Here is a 17,642-nt window from a genome sequence, read left to right on the forward strand (position 1 = left end):
GAGAAAGGTGGAGGGCTACGAGAACAAAGGACGTCATTTGGTTCTCAAGTTTCTCGTGGAGTATAATTTACCTGGATAGAAAAAAACTTTTTTTCTTGTTTTCACGCTGCTAGGTGTGAGAACAAATTTCTCACTTCTCACAGAGTATGTAACAAGCATCACCGTCTGTTATCCAGCCATCACATTCCATATTCTTGTGCATACAGCGTCATTCACACAACACTTCTATATGGAGTATAATGAATGCTAAATCCACTTAAGTTCACCTGGAGTGAAGCACTATACATGATCTTTGTCTTTTTTTCTTCTAACCAAATATGTAGTGAACATTCAGAGCGATTCCTCCTTCTCACTAGGTTTTGATAGTTCTGTTGTTGTCGTATCCTCATCAGCAGAACACTTCCTGGTTTGGGTGCAACCAGCTTTCACTGGCCTGACATGGACTATGACATATCAGACAGTTTCACTGAGTCTTTGCCTGTCCTCTGTTAGTCTCCACATGTGCAGGACAGCGTTTAGAGACGCACTGAGCAATGACTATGACAATAGAAGTTGGCGGCAAGGAACACCGTGTTTGTGGGCAAAAAAAAATGAGTGACACATACAGCCCCGCAATCCAACGTAATCACCAGGTACCACAATCAGAGGTATGGCCGTTGTAGTTAACAGCCTGAAACATTTAATTGTTTCTCCACAGTGATGCACCTGCCAGACTGTACTGTTGTGTGCAATTTCCAAGCAGCAGCGTGCCAAGGGAATATAGACTGTCTGTCTGTACTCACATCCTGTACTTCTGTGTAATGTCATAAAAATGTATACTGCATAAGACTCTTTATGAGCAAACCAATTAGAAATTCTTTCTTATTTTCTGATGAGTGTTAACTGATATTGGATGTGGTTAGCAGTTCAGTAAAAGTCATTAAAATATTAATTTTTTTTATTTCAGAAGAGGAGGATGAGGTACTGTAACACATTTTTCCCATGTGACTGCTTTTTATGTATTTCTGATCAAAAACTGACCTGATTAATCCAGACAGGAAGCGCAACGTGTCATTACAGAACAGCTTAAAATGGATCCATCCATTGCTCAATTTATACTTAATCTATAAACTTGACAGGACTTAACCCGAATGATTTTTTTTTCTTCTTATTGAAAGACAATACCCCGACTTCAAGTTAATAATCTTGATGTTAATAAAAATGTCTTGATGTTAATTAAAATCTGCCTCAATGACAAATGTATTCATTAGTAGCACTGTTGAAGGGCATTCAAACAGCTGAATGGCTGTTAAATATACCCGGTTATGAAGTGATTCTTTTATTAGATCACTAACATGAGACAATTGATTTTTCCAAACTGTCAAATACTAAACTCGGAACATCATCACAACGTGCAACACTGCGGTTAAAACCATTCTGGTTATATGCTAGAAGAGAAGGGGAATTGAAGTGCCTTTGTGCCAGGAGTAGAAGTAATAAGAAGCGGAGGTTACCAGCATTCATACAGTATGGGCTGACCTTTTAAAATGCCAGCCTTTTGTCGTCTAGGACTGACCCTCTGCCCCAAGGAGAGCAGTTTCACGGCTGCAGCACCACCTGCGCAAATTCAAGTGCGCTCTGCTGCGGTGAGCGTACTCCAAGATATAACGGCAACTTCTTTGAACGAGGGTGGGGATGGAGGAAAAACCAATCCACATTTGGTCATCCGCATGTGAACAGATACCGCTTCGTCTAAACAGGGCGGTTAATGCAGTTTGGCACAGCGGTGCAACGGGAGATAACACAACGCCTTATTAAGCTTGTTTTGGAAGTCTGTTTTTGGTGTAATCCCCCTTACCGTTCACATCCTGCACAACAGAAACTAGTGTATTAGAACCTGACAACCGACAACAACAGGAGCTTGAGGCCTTGTTTTTTTTCTTTTTTTAATGTAAGCCTCGTCTCAATATTCTCCCACAACAGATTTCACAACCACAAAGAATTTAGGAATTTAAAAATGTCTTATTACCCGTGCATACAAAATGCAGATCCATACATATTCTAGCTTGTGTACCGTACTGGAGGGCTCAGCTTACACAGTCAATTACTGCATGCGGCTTCAGCATATATCATGCATGCAAATTAGACTATAAATACACCAAATCATCTCTCTGATGCATCACCCTTTGGTCGTGTTTCACAGTACGCTGTCTTCTACTGTCCTTCCCTGTGTCTCAATCGCGCGCTATGAGACTGTCTCTCCTACGTGCATTTTCAGAAATAACTTCACTGAATGAATATTATTGTAGACATATAGCACGCACCTCTGTTCGACTACGAATCCTCATCGTAAACCTCTGAAATCAAGAGGCAGCAGAATGTTACTCATTTGCAGTAATTAGAGACAGAGACGCTAGAGCAGATCTACATCTCTGCAGCAGCAGCAGGAGTTTCGCCGTTTCCTCACAATAATTGGATTTGAGTGCTTCCTTATTTAGTTATGTGAATAAGAAAGATGTCAGCTCGTCCTAATTTCATCTGAAACATCCAAAACAAGTTTTGTTTTACAGATACAGTAACAGCTCTGGAAAATCATAACCGCGGCTATGCAAGTTATCCTTTCACCGTAAACCCTGAAAACATCTATGCTTTGACTTTTGCTTTGTTCAACATTGTCATCAGAGAGTATGGGAGAACTGTTTGGAAAACGTATTTGTCATTTGCAGGTGTAGAGGCGTCCTGGGAAAATCAGACAGTAAATGTAGTTTTATCTTTAGATGGTTTCTTGTTTGGTGAGGTTCTCCAGAGCCCCCAGGCTGTGGGTGATATGCCGTTTTCTTTTATCACCATTAACACAGCTGGACAGTGTACACGGAGCTTTATTTTTCTCAATCGCATGCTCACAGGGAGGGCTGTCACGCCCCCGCATGTCCCACTGTAAACGCTGACAGGTAGGAAAATAAATGTCAGGCTGAGAAGATCCTGGATAACTCCTGAAATGTTGCACATGGAAATAAGAACAGGAGCTAACGAAGAAGTAACTATATAATAAACAAAATCCTGAAAAGTCCTAAAATAGGTCAGAGTTTTATATGCAACATAAATTCGTAGGATAAAACCGCTTTTCTTGTAGTAGTCACGATAAATAGCCTACTTTTGCTACTTCCGTTGCATCACATATTTGTTGTCATTTTATTGTCTTTACATTAGCTGAATATATTGTTTTTGTGTTAATGACAATTCATTAACACTGTTGCTAGGACTGGAGCGCAAACAACAACTCGAAGCATGTTTGCAATTGTCCTCCTTAGCAATTATGGTCTGAACAAGCACAAAGCTAGAAGGAGACATTTCAGCATTCTGTAGCTAGTGCGCACGCAAATGCTGTTTTAATGTTCTATGCCATTAGATGTTTGTGCAGGGTTAACCAGGCTTTTATGATCTGTTTTTATAACTATTCTCCTCTAATTTGTTGTAAAATATGACGCCCCCACCCACCCATGTGAGCTGCTTTATCGCCCAGCGCTCCGTCCTTACACACTTTGTAATCTCCCGGGAAGTCGCAGAGTCGCAAGTTACGACTGTTAAGCATCGTGATGACGATTAAATGGCTGCTGGTTTGAGCTAAGGTAGCATTAATTCCTTTCAAGCTGATTTTGCTCAAACACGTATGAATTATGTAGCAGCCCACTGAAGCAGTCCACAACTGTGTGCTGCAGAGCTAAAGATAGAGGCAACAGCGGGTCAAGTCTACCTCCCCTGCACTGAGCCTACAGTGTTGTAACAACACGGTAGGTTCACCGCAGAGAGGGTTCAGTGGCTGTAGGAGCGTGTTCAGTGGTTTGTCATCTCTGGCTCAGAATGCAGGCTGCGCAAAAGGCAATGCAAAGCATTAAGCATCTGGAAGAAGACGTACATTATTGACGACATGTAAAGCACAGCGCTGGAAAAATAGCTCCTACATTGAGTGAGACAGTGTGTTAGTCTGTTTGTGGTGTGTGAGTTCAATCCAGATATTGCTGCTAAAGTACAAGCGCGCACTTTTTTTCATCGTTTTCCCTGACTTCGACGTCTCCACGCGCAGCATCGTCTGATATAATAAGGTGACTTTAGGGAACTTTGTGTCTTTGAAGACGTAATTCATTAGCATTCAAAAGGACGGCCCTGGTTCAGGAGTGGGGTAGAGGGACGTGCTTGGCATTCCTTCTGACCTCAGGTCTTTGAGAAACCTCATTTACAGGTAAGTTGTCATGTGCAAATCCCTTCAGATTGATAGTGTCATGGAATACTCAGCAACCTGTCAAGTTTCTATGGCAGGCCTGTTTGCAGAGGGAGATGGAATGTGATATCCAAGGACAATAACCAGCTTCTTTGATAATCCAGATCCAGGTGATCATAATGCTAAAGAGTCGGCTGTACAACTTGTGAAAGACAAGGCAAAGTCAGTGTAAACTCCCAGAACTTATAGATTTCCTCGGCCCACAAATCTCGCGCTGTACAAGCATCCCACAGACTGTCAGGGGCCGTCTGACTCACTGTGCGGACTTTGAAAGTTAAAGAGGCAGCGCACTGGTTTTACATGTCAGAGACGATTTAGTAGTCATGGTTTGTTGAAATCTGTCTGGGGAAAAAAAAAACAGTTGTGTAAAATTGCCTGTGGTTCAGGAGGAGCTTTGTCAAGCTTTGTAAAGAAAGTTACTCAGGTTTCGCCCCTAGGTATATTTGCCCGAGTGTTGGATTAAAGACTAAATGTCTGGATAACATGTGACTTGCTTCCTTTTTAATCACCAGCTAACTGCGTGAGAAAGTAGTGTTGGATTGTTCCGAAAGGATCCTTTAAGATGGAAGCCAGTCTGAATTTGTCATGCGCATACATTTTCTGTGGTCGGTCTCGTCTGTTACTTCACTTTAGGAACTGATCAAATCTGGTAACAGATGGTCAATGATATGAAAACTGATATATGAATAAATGGTATGTACACGTTATTCTTTGTCTTTAGCTGCTCATAAATTCACCAGCATCAACTAATCTGCCATACTGTAGCAATCTCAGACTAGTTACTGGGATTTAAAAAAAATGGTCCTTGTAATGTGGAGCCGGGGTGCATACAATCATTTTCATAAAATAAAAAATCTGAAGTGCCGATCTCGCTGAATTAATAGCCAAGCTCAGTGAGTGCTGTCCTGTCAGGTTCGTCCTCTCTTCTCATTTGTCACCTTTGCGCTATCAATAGATGAAGCAGTCTCAGACTCTGACACAGATATAAGGTCCTTCATTGTATCAAGAGTCTTATGTTTGGCTCACTCTGTGTTGCTTGGCCGTCACATTGAACACAGCACCAGGAAAAACTGACGTCTAACTAAAATTAAATATCTTATATCAAGGCAGTATTTGCATTGTATTAGCATTTGACTGGCTTTAAGTGTTTTGTTCCTGAATTATATTAGAGGATAAGATCAGAGAATAAGATATTTTGAGTTACTTAGCAAGTTAGTGCTCAAAATGACGACTGCCACAACAGGTTTTAGATGAACAAAGACAAGTGGAAAACTACTTTGTCAGGTTAGATTTTCTTATTCCAAGCATCTCATTTTTTTCATCTCTTTAAAAGCAGATGATGAGGAAATGTAGTTCATTGCTTTAGTGCCAGTCTCACTACATGGCACAGCAACGGGACGCGACGTAAAGAGTGCTGTGAAGTCCCAACTTTCGCAATTGAGGAAAACAGTTATGCTCATATTTTCCTTCTATTTACGCAAATTTATTAGTTTTAAGTCTAAAAACACTGGTTTGCAGATAGCTGTGGGCTAGATATTATGTACTTGTTATGAAAAGTCAAATCTTCCTGTTCTTTTGACAGGTCGTTTTGCTTATTTTAAATAATATATCCCTAATATCAAGCAGATTTTGTATTACTTTTTGTTTTTTTTTTTGAGCTGGATTCCCGCAGCAGGCCGTTATAGCCTACAGGCTGTTTAATTGACCTAAATAGTAAGAAAATACATGGTGAACAAGAACTGATTTGGCATTACATGCACTCTTAGTTGAATACCAGGCAACATTAACACAGTGGGATCCCATGCTACCTTTTTTTTTTTTTTATCCCCAGAAAACAAAATTATAATGAGCACAATAATGATTGCAAAAACAACCTTCAGCTTCTTAGAATAATAGCTGTACTACATTAATGTTAGTGCACTGGATACACAAGCATAGATGTATGTATTCACAGCGGGCTTGGTTCAAACGGGGTGGAGCTTTATGGGCCCTCTTTGAACTGGTCTGTTGCTTTTCTGTTTTCATCATCAGATTTGACATGCCAGATGAATTAATTTATGACGTGTGTACTTTATGAGGACACTCGTACACGTTTATACAGTGTGAAAGAGTTTTAAAGCCTTCAGGTCGATGGAGGGGTTTTGTTAGGGCCTGTGTTGAAATGAATGGCCGATTTGTCTCATAAGTAGAGCATCTGATCAGAAATATTACACGAGTACCAGGAGCAACGCGTGGCTGTAAGATGCGAAAAGGCAATTTCTCAACAGACTTCATCTCCCCTTGAAAGTAATGAGAGTTTACATTTGGCCCCGAGTTCTATTAATCAACCATGATTCCCTTGTTTAATTTAAATGCACATTGTGCTCAGAAACTCATACGCGAGATGATTAAATATGATCTAAAGGAGGCCTTGCAGAAGACCAGCCGTGGCCTAGGTTTGGGAACAGATGTGTTCTCGTTGGCTCACATCAGACGATTAATGTGGCTGTTTGTGTGTTTTTGTACTGCACCTGTTGCCATTTCTCGTCACCAAATGAATGCACTGTGGATGTTTGTCTGCATCTGTGTTTGGTTTACATGTTGTGCTCTGCGTTGTTATGGTTTTAAAGCGTTGTTCACAGCGTCTCCTGATGTTCCCATGCTCCTTTATTCTCGCAAATGAATTCTTAGTACAACTCGGACCCTGGCAGATGGGATGTTGGCGGCGCGATCTTGCTCGTGATTAAGTGACGGTAAATACTGGACACGTGGAGCTTAAACACTCATTTAAATCATTTGTTGGCTTCTTCCGTCCACCTCAATTGATCCTTTAGAGAGCGGGCAAAAGACCAGACCGCACTCTTGATTGATCACTTGGACGGAACTTCATTTGTTTCCTCTTAGGGATTCCGTAGCTCACACCTTACTGGAGACATTTGGCATTGCGTCAAGAAATGGATATGCATCAAGAAACCATAAGCCACCGCAGAGGCACTATAGTGTGGCGGAGAAACGGATGTAACGTGCTTCACTACGTTACTTCAACCATAATCAGGAGTGACAGTTGTTGGTGACCTGCGCGACACGTGTGGCAGCAGTAGTTATGCAGCGTGAAATTCTAAGTGTCTGTATTCTGGTTGAACTTTTACAACTTCATGCCTGTTTGCACTCAAACAATGTTAAACCCACCGATAGGCAGAGTGGGCACTCGCGCTGCTGTAGGTGGCCTTATGGAGAAACGGAGAACAGCGCTAGCAGGCGACGCAATCTCATTAGGGGAAACCGTGTTGCCAGAGTGAAAGCAGAGGTGTACTTGGCGACACCTAACCACTGCAACCAGGGCGAGTCGGGAAATCTCTGTGGCTTAGTAAAACCCCAACATGCGGAAAGGGCTTGTCAATGGGATTCTGGGAGGATATTCTGCAACTTGTCACTGTGTCACTGATTCCATAATTGACTCTTTGTCTATTCCACCCAGAAGTATGGTCCACAAATATTTTTTCTTCACTGAAAATTACAATGGCAAGACAAATCAAGGAAGTCCTTTAGAATTGTCTGCACTTATTTATGAAATACTTTGCATTTGAACCTAATCTACCAATCAGTGGAGGTTTTTTCTCTGTTTCGAATGCACCGCACAACCATTAAGTGTGTAGGTTGAGTCTGGAGTTGCGTGTTAGAGCTACTTCGCCTGAATCCGCTGTGTTCCTCGCCAATAAAAGAGATCTCAGAAGCTTTGTGATCCACCATTGTTGATTTGCATAAACCTGGAGAGGATTACAAAGTAATCTCAGTGAGTTTAGATGCTCAGGAGTCCACAGTTTGACAAACTGGCTATACATGGAGAGGATTTAGCGCGGCATCTACCCCTTCTTGGGAATAGTGGAAGTGGGGGGCTGCTTAGCTCCCTGTCGGACTTGACAGCTCACTGTTGTCAAGGGGGAAATGGACACCCGAGTTTATCAAGGTAAGGTACCTTGATAAACTTAGGAGAGGTGTCCCAGTAAATCTACAGCAGAGTGGCATCAATCAAAATCCAGACTTAACCTAATAGAGATGGTAATCTACAAGAGCCGCTCAGACCAGACGCCTAACTATCTGTTGTGGAACTATTTTATTTTATTTAGCCAAGTAGACTGCCCCTCATAGGAATGTTATTTGTGTTGATCTTGGTATTATTGTCATTTTGGTTTTGTGCGTTTTTCTAAAACAGTAGAAATAGACGGGAAAGAAATGATAAGAAATAACATGCAGTAAAAGTTGGTCTGAATGGGAATTGAGAACTGCTCTTTTTAGGACCAACTATTAACTCACAAATAGACTAAAATGAACATCAAACCATGAGGAAGTTCAGTCTGATTATCTATATTAGCTGCAGATAGTTCTGACTTGAAATGTCCTGGACTTGAACTATCTATTGCTCGCTGTTTTCTCTCTACAAATAATGAGGCCTGTTCTGTCTGTATCTTGAGAGGAGGCTGGATTCAGCGAGTGAGACATCAAGATCACAAGACCATCCATCATGTCTCCACAGAGCTGTAGACCAGATGTAATCCAGCTAGGAGCGTGTTTTAGGTGTGGTAACAAATTACTTTTGCGCTCAAATGTTTCTTACAAACACGCTAACTACACAGCTGCTTGTAAGCTTTCAGTTGCAATTAGCCTGCCTGTGATAGATAGTGATCGTTAAGTCACCGTCATTGTTGGAAATTAAAAATGAAATTAACTGTTCCCAAGACAACTGGTTTCATGTATGTATGTATGTGTGCTTTTATATATATATACAAACAAACCATCTGTCGTATCTAGTGTGAGCTTCCTCCTTCAACTGCTTGGAAACGCTCTCCCTGTAAGTGTGGATGAGCCATGATGTAACTGTGAAATGTTTTAATAAGTTGTGCTCTCTTTGGCCATGCCAGGGATCAGGACCCGCTTTAAAGTCCTCATTCTTGGCACCGGTCCTTATCTGAGATGCAGTAGTAAATTTTTACTTGATCCTTTCACAGCTTTTAAGTGTTGGCAGAGAGATGAAAGCACCTTTTTTATTTGCAGTGGTGTTGGTAGAAGTAATTTGTTAACTTAGAACACTAGGAGCTGTCAATCTGAGCAAGCGTTAAGCATCATGGATCTTTATTTGACTTAATTAGTAATGGAGTGAAAACCAACGCCGAGTAGTTGAGCTTTGGACAAACTCAGCGAAACTATTTAAGCGGTATTTAAGGAACTATTAACAGTGTATTCTGTGGAAGTTACTGGAATGAAACATTGCTGTTGGTGTTTTAAATTCAATTTTACAATCTTGCGAGTGCCTTAAAATAAGTTCACTCGCCTCCAATGGCAGTAATGTCAAATACCTTGGAGAAATTAGAAGAAAATGATCTGGATGGCTGGATACCGCTGCATCTCAGAGAAAATGGTGCGTATTTGTTGTCTCATGATTTTTCTGAGCAGGCTCTTTAAAGAAGCATCACGTCGTTGAAAGTATCAGCAGGTTTCTAATGGGGACATCACCAGATCGACTATTTTTAATGCATTAAACAATTTGCCTCTTTTGCCATTGCTAGACCACTGTGACGCCATACTTGTTCCCAGTATCACACTGGCACACTTGATTTGGTGACTCTTCTGGTCCATTGCCGTGAGATTGCAGCCTCTGTCCCACTGCGGGTCAGCCAGTGGGATTTTGTCATTTATTGTTCCAACACAGTCATGTGATTAGGTGAAGACAGATGTAGTTTTTTAGAAGGGCCTTGTTTTAGCTGAGAGATATATTGTTCTGTGCAGACAGCTCTAATTGCAATGGGTATTCAAAAACTGCTTTTGTTTATTCGCCTCATGCAGCCTGAAGCATGAAGACACAGTTTCTTTTTTTTTCTTTAAACCAGAATAAACATTCTGAAACCTTAATGTGTACCTTTTTCTCTGTGCTTTTATCTTCTTCTCATTAGGGAGAGACGCAGTGGGTTCTTGGAGGACATGTGCTCTGACATGGTCACAGAATTTTAATGAGGAGGTGTATTCATGCCGTATTATTACACCATTCTCCATTTCCTCCTTTCACAAAGTTAACAGATTTTGTCAGGCAGGACTCCTTTGAAGCCTTGTCTTAAAACCTCATGAATCTGGATCTGCCAATGTTTGACCTCTCTGCGCACCTTTTATATATTTCTCCTCAAACAGACCCACCCATCCTCTAATACTACAGACTGAAATCAAAGACTTGGAGGGATGTAATTACCAAAGGGGAAGCATTTTTTTCTCTCTTTGCTCTCTCCTGCACGCTAAAGTGCACTTTCAATGTTTGATGTTTTAATTCCGCTGCAGCATCATCTGGTACGGGATGCCACATGGAAGGCAAATGTGTCACTTAGCATTATTATGACCAAATGAACAATCACCACAGATAATTGCTTTTCGCTGATGTCGTTTACTCCTTTGTGCCTCTCCTTGTCTTAGGTGAACAGAGACAAATGTGACACAGAACGACAAGGAAGAGGTGTTGTGCAAATCTGACCCCACTTTCTTGACGTGAATCAATATGTGTTTGGATACCTGACCTGACCAACCTACTGCTACTGTGAGTACAAACGTAATGTAGTTTGAAAAGAGAATTTACTCATGTTGACGTTTGCCAGTGGAAAATTTCAGCAGACCTATGGGCAGAGAGTCCCCTTACTCAATCACTATACTCTTTGGGGTATACTCTGGGTTTTTCCATTCTGTGGTGGTTTTAAATCTACTCTGATACACTTGTAAAGCTTCTTGAAGACATTTTGCCACTCATCCGAGTAGCTTCTTCAGCTACAGTAAGTTTCCAATGAGCTACATCCACAGATGTCCCAATTAAACCTCAACGTCCCACCAGTTCATAATAACTTAAGATGACTTTTGTAAAGACTAAAACTAAGAAGCTACTTTGATGAGTGGTGAAATGTCTTCCAGAAAGTCCAACTGCCTTTGTCCAACGTGTCTGCGTACACCGTGACCTGGATGACTGAGAGCCTTTACAGACACATAAATACAATGCTTTCAAATATGACCATGAGATGTTTGCCACTCCACCAAAGAGTTTCCACAGGATATGAAATACAGTACAAATATAATGACACAGGTGATCCAAGCAAACATCCAGTTTACTTTTCTGGCAAGCACAGTCGGAGCACAGTGCAGACAGCCTTTGCAACATTTTCTGCTATTAGGAACAGGGCTGAGTAAGAAGGACTTGGATGCCCCCTTGTAGATGCAGAATTCGCCTCAGGGAACAACTGAAGCAGATAAGACTAACTCCAGATTACAGCAAAGCATTCAGTGAAGATGCAATATTAACTTTAATGATAAAATTAATAATATTTTCAAGTTAAATTAGAATATGTACAGGTTAAATCTGGATAACCAAGCAGTTGCTCACTATAAACAGGTGTAGGAAACTTTTGCTCCCTCCACTTCTTTTTACAGGAAAAACACAATGTCCTATCGTGGTGCCAACAAGGCTAGTCGAATTTTTGCTTGATCCCATTTACATCTAGTATAACAGACTATCTATATGTAGATAAATTTGTCTGGAAACCTCAGAAGCATTTCGTTTGGTGGACTCTTATGGAAAGTGTGTTTGGCCTCGGTGCATTCGGATAGTGTGTATTTTGTGATATTAGATCCAGACTGGGTTGATGCCGTTCAAAATACAAGGGCAGAAATTTTGCAGTATTAATGCAATAGTGGCAACCAGGTGCGAATGCAAAGGCTTGTTGATCAGAACTCAGGGGGAATGTCGCATGTGGATGGCAGGTGTGAGAGGAGTGTTAATGACAGTTAAAGGTATGACATGTGACACATTATACCATTGTCACCACACATAATCGCATTTAAATCAACATTATTGAAGTGTATTGTTCAAGTCTCTCATCACACTGAGGTTCATAACAATGAAGTGGTGACAGTTATCCATCAGTCCATGGGTTTATAGTATATGCACTTAAGCAGCTGTTGTGGTAAGGTATATTTCTCTTATTTCTTATTATCCCTTATTTCTCAGGAGTTACGGTAAACTGAACCTCTGACTATAAAGTTCCGAGACTTTAAAGAGTGCAGGGCCCACTACTGACTGTACACACTTCTAACACAAAAGGAATCAAGAAGTGGCTGCATAAAAAATGCCATGGTTCCAAAAGAAAAGCTAAAACTAAGCAGATATGAAGCAAGGCCTTCCAGTCTTCCATGAGCCCCAGATGTTCCTAATAAGAACTTAAACTGCACACAAGTAGTTTAGAATTGAAGAAGCTACTTGCATGAGTGATATAACTCAACAAGTCCAGTTACAAAGATGCAACTGAAGCTGACCTATGGTAATTGCCAATTTCTGACAACTTGGTACAGTTGTCAGAAATTGTCCTGCATTGTCTAACTGCATATAACCTGGTTTCTCTGCGTAGTTACTCGCGTGCAGGGTGGGTTAAGCACTTGGCTACATTGCATTGCAGGCACAGATGTGTGTACGTTCAGCCCCAAATACATATGAAGGTTTGTGTCAAAGATTGTGTGTCATTTATGCGTTTACACAGATGACTCCTCTTTGTATTGTCACAAGATGGTCAATGATATTTAGTTGACATGTCAGTGGTTGTAATGTTTTGACTGATTGTTATATACAATGTTCTGCTGGGAAACTTTGGACCTGGCATTCATGTAGATGTTACTTAGACATGCACCACCCACCAACCAAGGTCATAGTCTCTACATATCTATCTCATGTTAAGACATTTACAAAGATTATATTTTACTCACGTTTTCACACTACTTATTCATGGAGCTGACCAATCAGCCAAACAAGATTAGAATCCTGCAGACACAGCTCGTATCGGCCAGTTACTGTTGACATGAAACATCAGAATGAGAGAAAAATTCTTTGACTGTTACACATTGGCTGATGGCAGCAGATGGGCTGGTGTGAGTGACACAGCTAGAGAGGGCTGTGGTGAATATCTAGAAACAGAGTGTTGAAAAAGGAAAAAATGAAAAATAAAAATTGCCCATGAATGGCAGTTCTGCAGACTGAAGCTCGTCGTTGATGAGAGATCTCACAGGCCGGGCTGTTTAGAGCTGACAGAAGCCAAACAGAGAGCTTACTGACTTAAATAGCCCCTCTGTTGAGAAGAAACTCGCTCAGAATGGAAGAAAAAATAAAAAAAGTCCTGCCTTGAGGTGGGCCCATCTTGTAATGACTACTTCCAGGTAATGCAGCTTGTCAAAAAAAAAAAACAAAAGGCATCCCACACTGGTTTCAGTTCAGTGAAGTTCAGTGGCCTCCACCTTTGGGAGGTGGTAGAATGAGAGATTGGCATCAAGAACAGGCGGCTGACACATCTGCAGCAATGATGTGATGCAGTCATGTTGAGACGGAACAAAACCTCTGAGGAAGTTTCCTGACACGTTGTGAAAGAATTGAGGCTGTTCGGAGAGAAAAAGGAGGCTCAACCTAGTATGAGTATGGTGTTCCACATAAAGTCCACATAAAGAGATTCGACGATTTTTTTTTCTCTCTCTCTCTCTCTCTCTCTCTCGACTGTTTCCATGCCAGCTGTGATGCCTTGTGTATAGTTTGTGAGTTTAAGTGATGCCATATCACTTAATCTTTTATTCGTATTCGTAACAGAGTGTTTATTTATTTCTTTCATTAAAAAAATAGAGGCCACAGAAATCCACTGCTGTGTGTCCTGCAAGCTCTCCTTCACTTCTATAGACAGTTGTACCAGTTTCAGTACAGTCTCAATGATGAAGTGCTGCCTTAGAGAAACCTGTACTAGACATTTATTCATCGCTAACGCAGAGAGACAGACAACCATTCAGACTCACACTTATGGCCAATCACCAATGGAATTAGAATCACCAATTAGCCTAATGAGCATCTCTTTGGCCGGAGTACCCGGAGAAATACCACACAGACGCAGGGAGAACATGCGAACTCCACATTGAAAGGCCACAGACGGCCAGTGAATCCAAGCCTTCTGCAGTAAACACTTCATAACCAAAAGCACCATTTTCTTGATTAATCTGGCTCTGAATGTGCTTCTGGTAGATAATCAGTTCACATGTTGAATAATTTAGCTGGCAATCATGACAGAAACAACAACAACTTTAACAGAATATGATGATAAGCGATGTGAAAAGGTCACATGGGAACATTGGTTACCACAAGGAGAGGGTGCTACAGGGGTAGTATGATAAGAAAAGAAGAAGGGCCGTGAAGCAGATAAAAACTTTTTCTAGGATTTAAAATATGTCTTAGAACAAACAGTTATCAGTGGGTGTTGACTGTGTGCACCTTTTAGTTAGGTTTCTCTTTAGTTGGATTAATCTAAAAAGTACAGTTGGCTCCATTTGCTTGCAGTGTTGGCATTTAACCAAAATAAATAAAAAACAAAAAACAAACAAATACATGACTAATCTGACAGAGGGTCAGACACCATGCAGCAGATTAGATAACCCAGTGGCCATGTTTGTTCTTTCCATATGAATGCTTTAATGAGCGTTGAAGGTCATCGTTAACTGAGGATCTATGGATGAGTAATATCTTCATGCTTGAGAAAATCTCTTTAGCCTTTTTTAAGACAAAATATGTCATAGCTTCGTTTCCCAGTAATATGAGCTAATCTTTGAAAAAAACACTGCCACATATGGAGCCAGTGTTTCTCCCTGTACCTACTCTAGATGATCGGATGATATGAATCACTTCAGCAGGACAAACAGTCACCAAAACCCAGAGCGTACTAATTTACCAAGTTGGATTAGAGTCTTAAGCTGTCTCCCCAAACTCTTCTCCTCTTCTCATTCCATCATGCTCTCTCTCTGCGAGAAAATTGGCATCATTTGCTGCTGTCAGTGCAAAGCTCATTGTCCCCTATTATCCCAGGGACAAAGCTGCCATGACATTGAGTTAATCCGTGCTTGTTTCAGTTTTGTTTCAGGGGAAGAAAACAGATAACGAGTTCAGGTGTGTGATGGCAAGGAGGCGACACACCCCAGGCAAAGCCGATGACAGTCATTGCAAGTGTTCAGGGAAAGAAAAAAAAAAGATAAAACACAATCCGCCAGGCATGGAGTTGATTTCTTCCAAAATGTCAGACATATATAGGATATTTTTGCTCTTGCGGGTTGATGGGATGCCTAAAGACTAAAACCTCTCCCAAAATTATGCACACATACTGCACACATAAGACAGAGGTTTTCATAAAATCTAAGGGAAGAAAAGTGAAGTGGCCTGAAACTGATCTTTGAGATCATCATCACAGCAGGAAACAAATTTTAAGCTCTGCAAACCCAGTAAGAACAGAATCTTTTGGAGTCTGCAAACCCATATGTGCTGCTCTGACTTTTCATTGAAATGTAAAATATAATGTGCAAAGCTGACTGTCTTAGATAAAGCTATTTCCAGGAGTCTAATTATAGCAAGTCCAAATCATATGCTGTACTGTGAACCTAAACTAAGCTTACTTAATTACACCCACAGAACATACTTTAATAGAAACCAGAGCTGGTGGTGTGAGAGACAAGAAGGTGGTCAAAATACAATATGTCTTCAAAGTAATGTTTATCTAATGTAATGTTTTTCTGCATATTTTGCTTCTTGGATTTTTTTTTTGTGTTACAGACTGCTTCACAGTTTATGAACAGGGTGACGTTTTTTCAGGGGCGGGGCCTAGCTGGAGGCAAAAGAGCTCAAACACTGTAGCTTGTAAAAAGCGGTTAGCATATTTCAACGGACTGTTTTTGGCAAGAATGGACGAGGAAAAGGCATATTCCAGAGGATATACTAATTCACTCACTCCCCAGACCTTGAGTGTTATTTTAAAAAGTTGACTCTGACTGATGGGATTATATTCAGCAAACCTTACACTCCCACTCACTGGTTAGACAAATTGACCAGAGGACACAGAGGGGACAAAGTCTGAGCTGTCTTTATCAAGTGAAGCCTCTCCAACAAGGATATAACAAGAAGTAGACCGACTGCAGAGGGTAATGTAGTAAATGCAAATTCTGCTTAGACGGCCCTCAGACATACAACTAATGTTGCGTTAGCTCACGGTTAGCATTAGCATGAGCATGTATCAAGAATCCTCCAAATAATGATTAACTTAACGTTATTTCAGTCACAATTTTGTCCAACCCTTAAATTGTCCAGGCTTTAAATGATGATGTATTAGATATTAATCTTACCTGATATCACATGTGCACTGCTAACAGAGAGTTGATGATGATTGTCTCACACCCATCCTTTCTTTTAATTGCGTTCAACCAAAGTCCTCTCCCACTGGCAATGGCTGGTATTCCATAAAACTCCAAGCTAGTGTTTTTGCTTCTTCAGTTTTGCCCCCCCAAAATACAGCAAAATAACATTTTCCCAGTTGACACTGACAGTGTTTTCCTCGAGCTTCATCTGTTTTGTCTCCAGATGACGCTGTAATATCACAGTGACGTAGGCCATAAGGGGGTCTATAAAGTCCAAGAACTGCCTTCTAGAAACACATATATAGTTTTATATGAGCTGTTTTTAAACTCTTTTTAAGTTCTTGTTCAATACATAATTTTGATTTCGCTTTGAATAACATGTGTCTGCCTACCTGGCAGCACATGACAGTGTTCAAGTAGCAATTGTAACTATGGGTACAGACCTAATGCCACCCTGAGTGTAATGTTGACCCTGTGATGTCGGCATGTTCCTGACTTGTAGCTTGTTAGCCTTAGCGGTCGTTCTGTAGGTGGCCCTTTCGGTCATCCTTACAACTCATGGTTTCTGGTTCCACCTTATTATGAGTGGAAGCTCAGGTGACCTTCACTGAGCCACTTTGGTGTTGAATCACTGTTATTCCGCAAGGCCATTTGGTAAGATATAGTAGCAGAGAGCTGGATCTTGACCAACCTCAAATTTGATTCAGAGAACCGGCAGAGCAAACAGGTGAATTCTACTGCATCCACATGCAAGACTGATTGCTCTAATAAACAAGAGAAACATATCAACTATTGATCTTTAGCCGTATACAATTTCCAGTAATGATCATCGAAGTAGGATAAATGGGGGAATGCGGAATCATAGCTCCAAACTGTATCAATAATGACCTCTTCATTGCAGAAGAAACTCATGATAAAATGTGTCTTTTTATTTTACCAGCAAATAAAGTCATTCATTAGAAACAGAGGTCACATGATGTGCTTCCTCAAAGTGAATCTTGAACATTTGCATTGAGGAGAACTTGTTGAATCTACCTCCCTGCCTTCGTCCCATCTCTGCAGGATATCAAAGAGATGATAGTGAGTTAATATCACCCTGTGATCTATTGATTGCACTTGTCAGCTTTTACAATCTGGGCTCATTTATTGGTCTGCACTCCCTCCGTCGGGTTTCCCCCGGAGA

The 17,642-nt window shown here is 40.9% G+C and overlaps 1 protein-coding gene across 4 annotated transcripts in view; it reads left to right on the forward strand.

The window, feature by feature from the left end:
- LOC125023896 (leucine-rich repeat and fibronectin type-III domain-containing protein 2) overlaps positions 1–17,642 on the forward strand; it is a 135,721-nt gene that overhangs the window by 64,068 nt on the left and 54,011 nt on the right. For 3 of the 4 annotated variants that reach the window (XM_047611458.1, XM_047611460.1, XM_047611459.1), the window contains exon 3: positions 10,694–10,814. The exons of the other annotated variant lie outside the window; for it this stretch is intronic. The gene's annotated coding sequence lies outside the window, so the exon portion shown is untranslated. The remainder of the gene's footprint in view (positions 1–10,693; positions 10,815–17,642) is intronic. 4 annotated transcript variants of the gene reach the window in all.

The sequence above is a fragment of the Mugil cephalus genome, chromosome 17 (genome assembly GCF_022458985.1).
Source record: "Mugil cephalus isolate CIBA_MC_2020 chromosome 17, CIBA_Mcephalus_1.1, whole genome shotgun sequence".
NCBI lineage: Eukaryota > Metazoa > Chordata > Actinopteri > Mugiliformes > Mugilidae > Mugil > Mugil cephalus.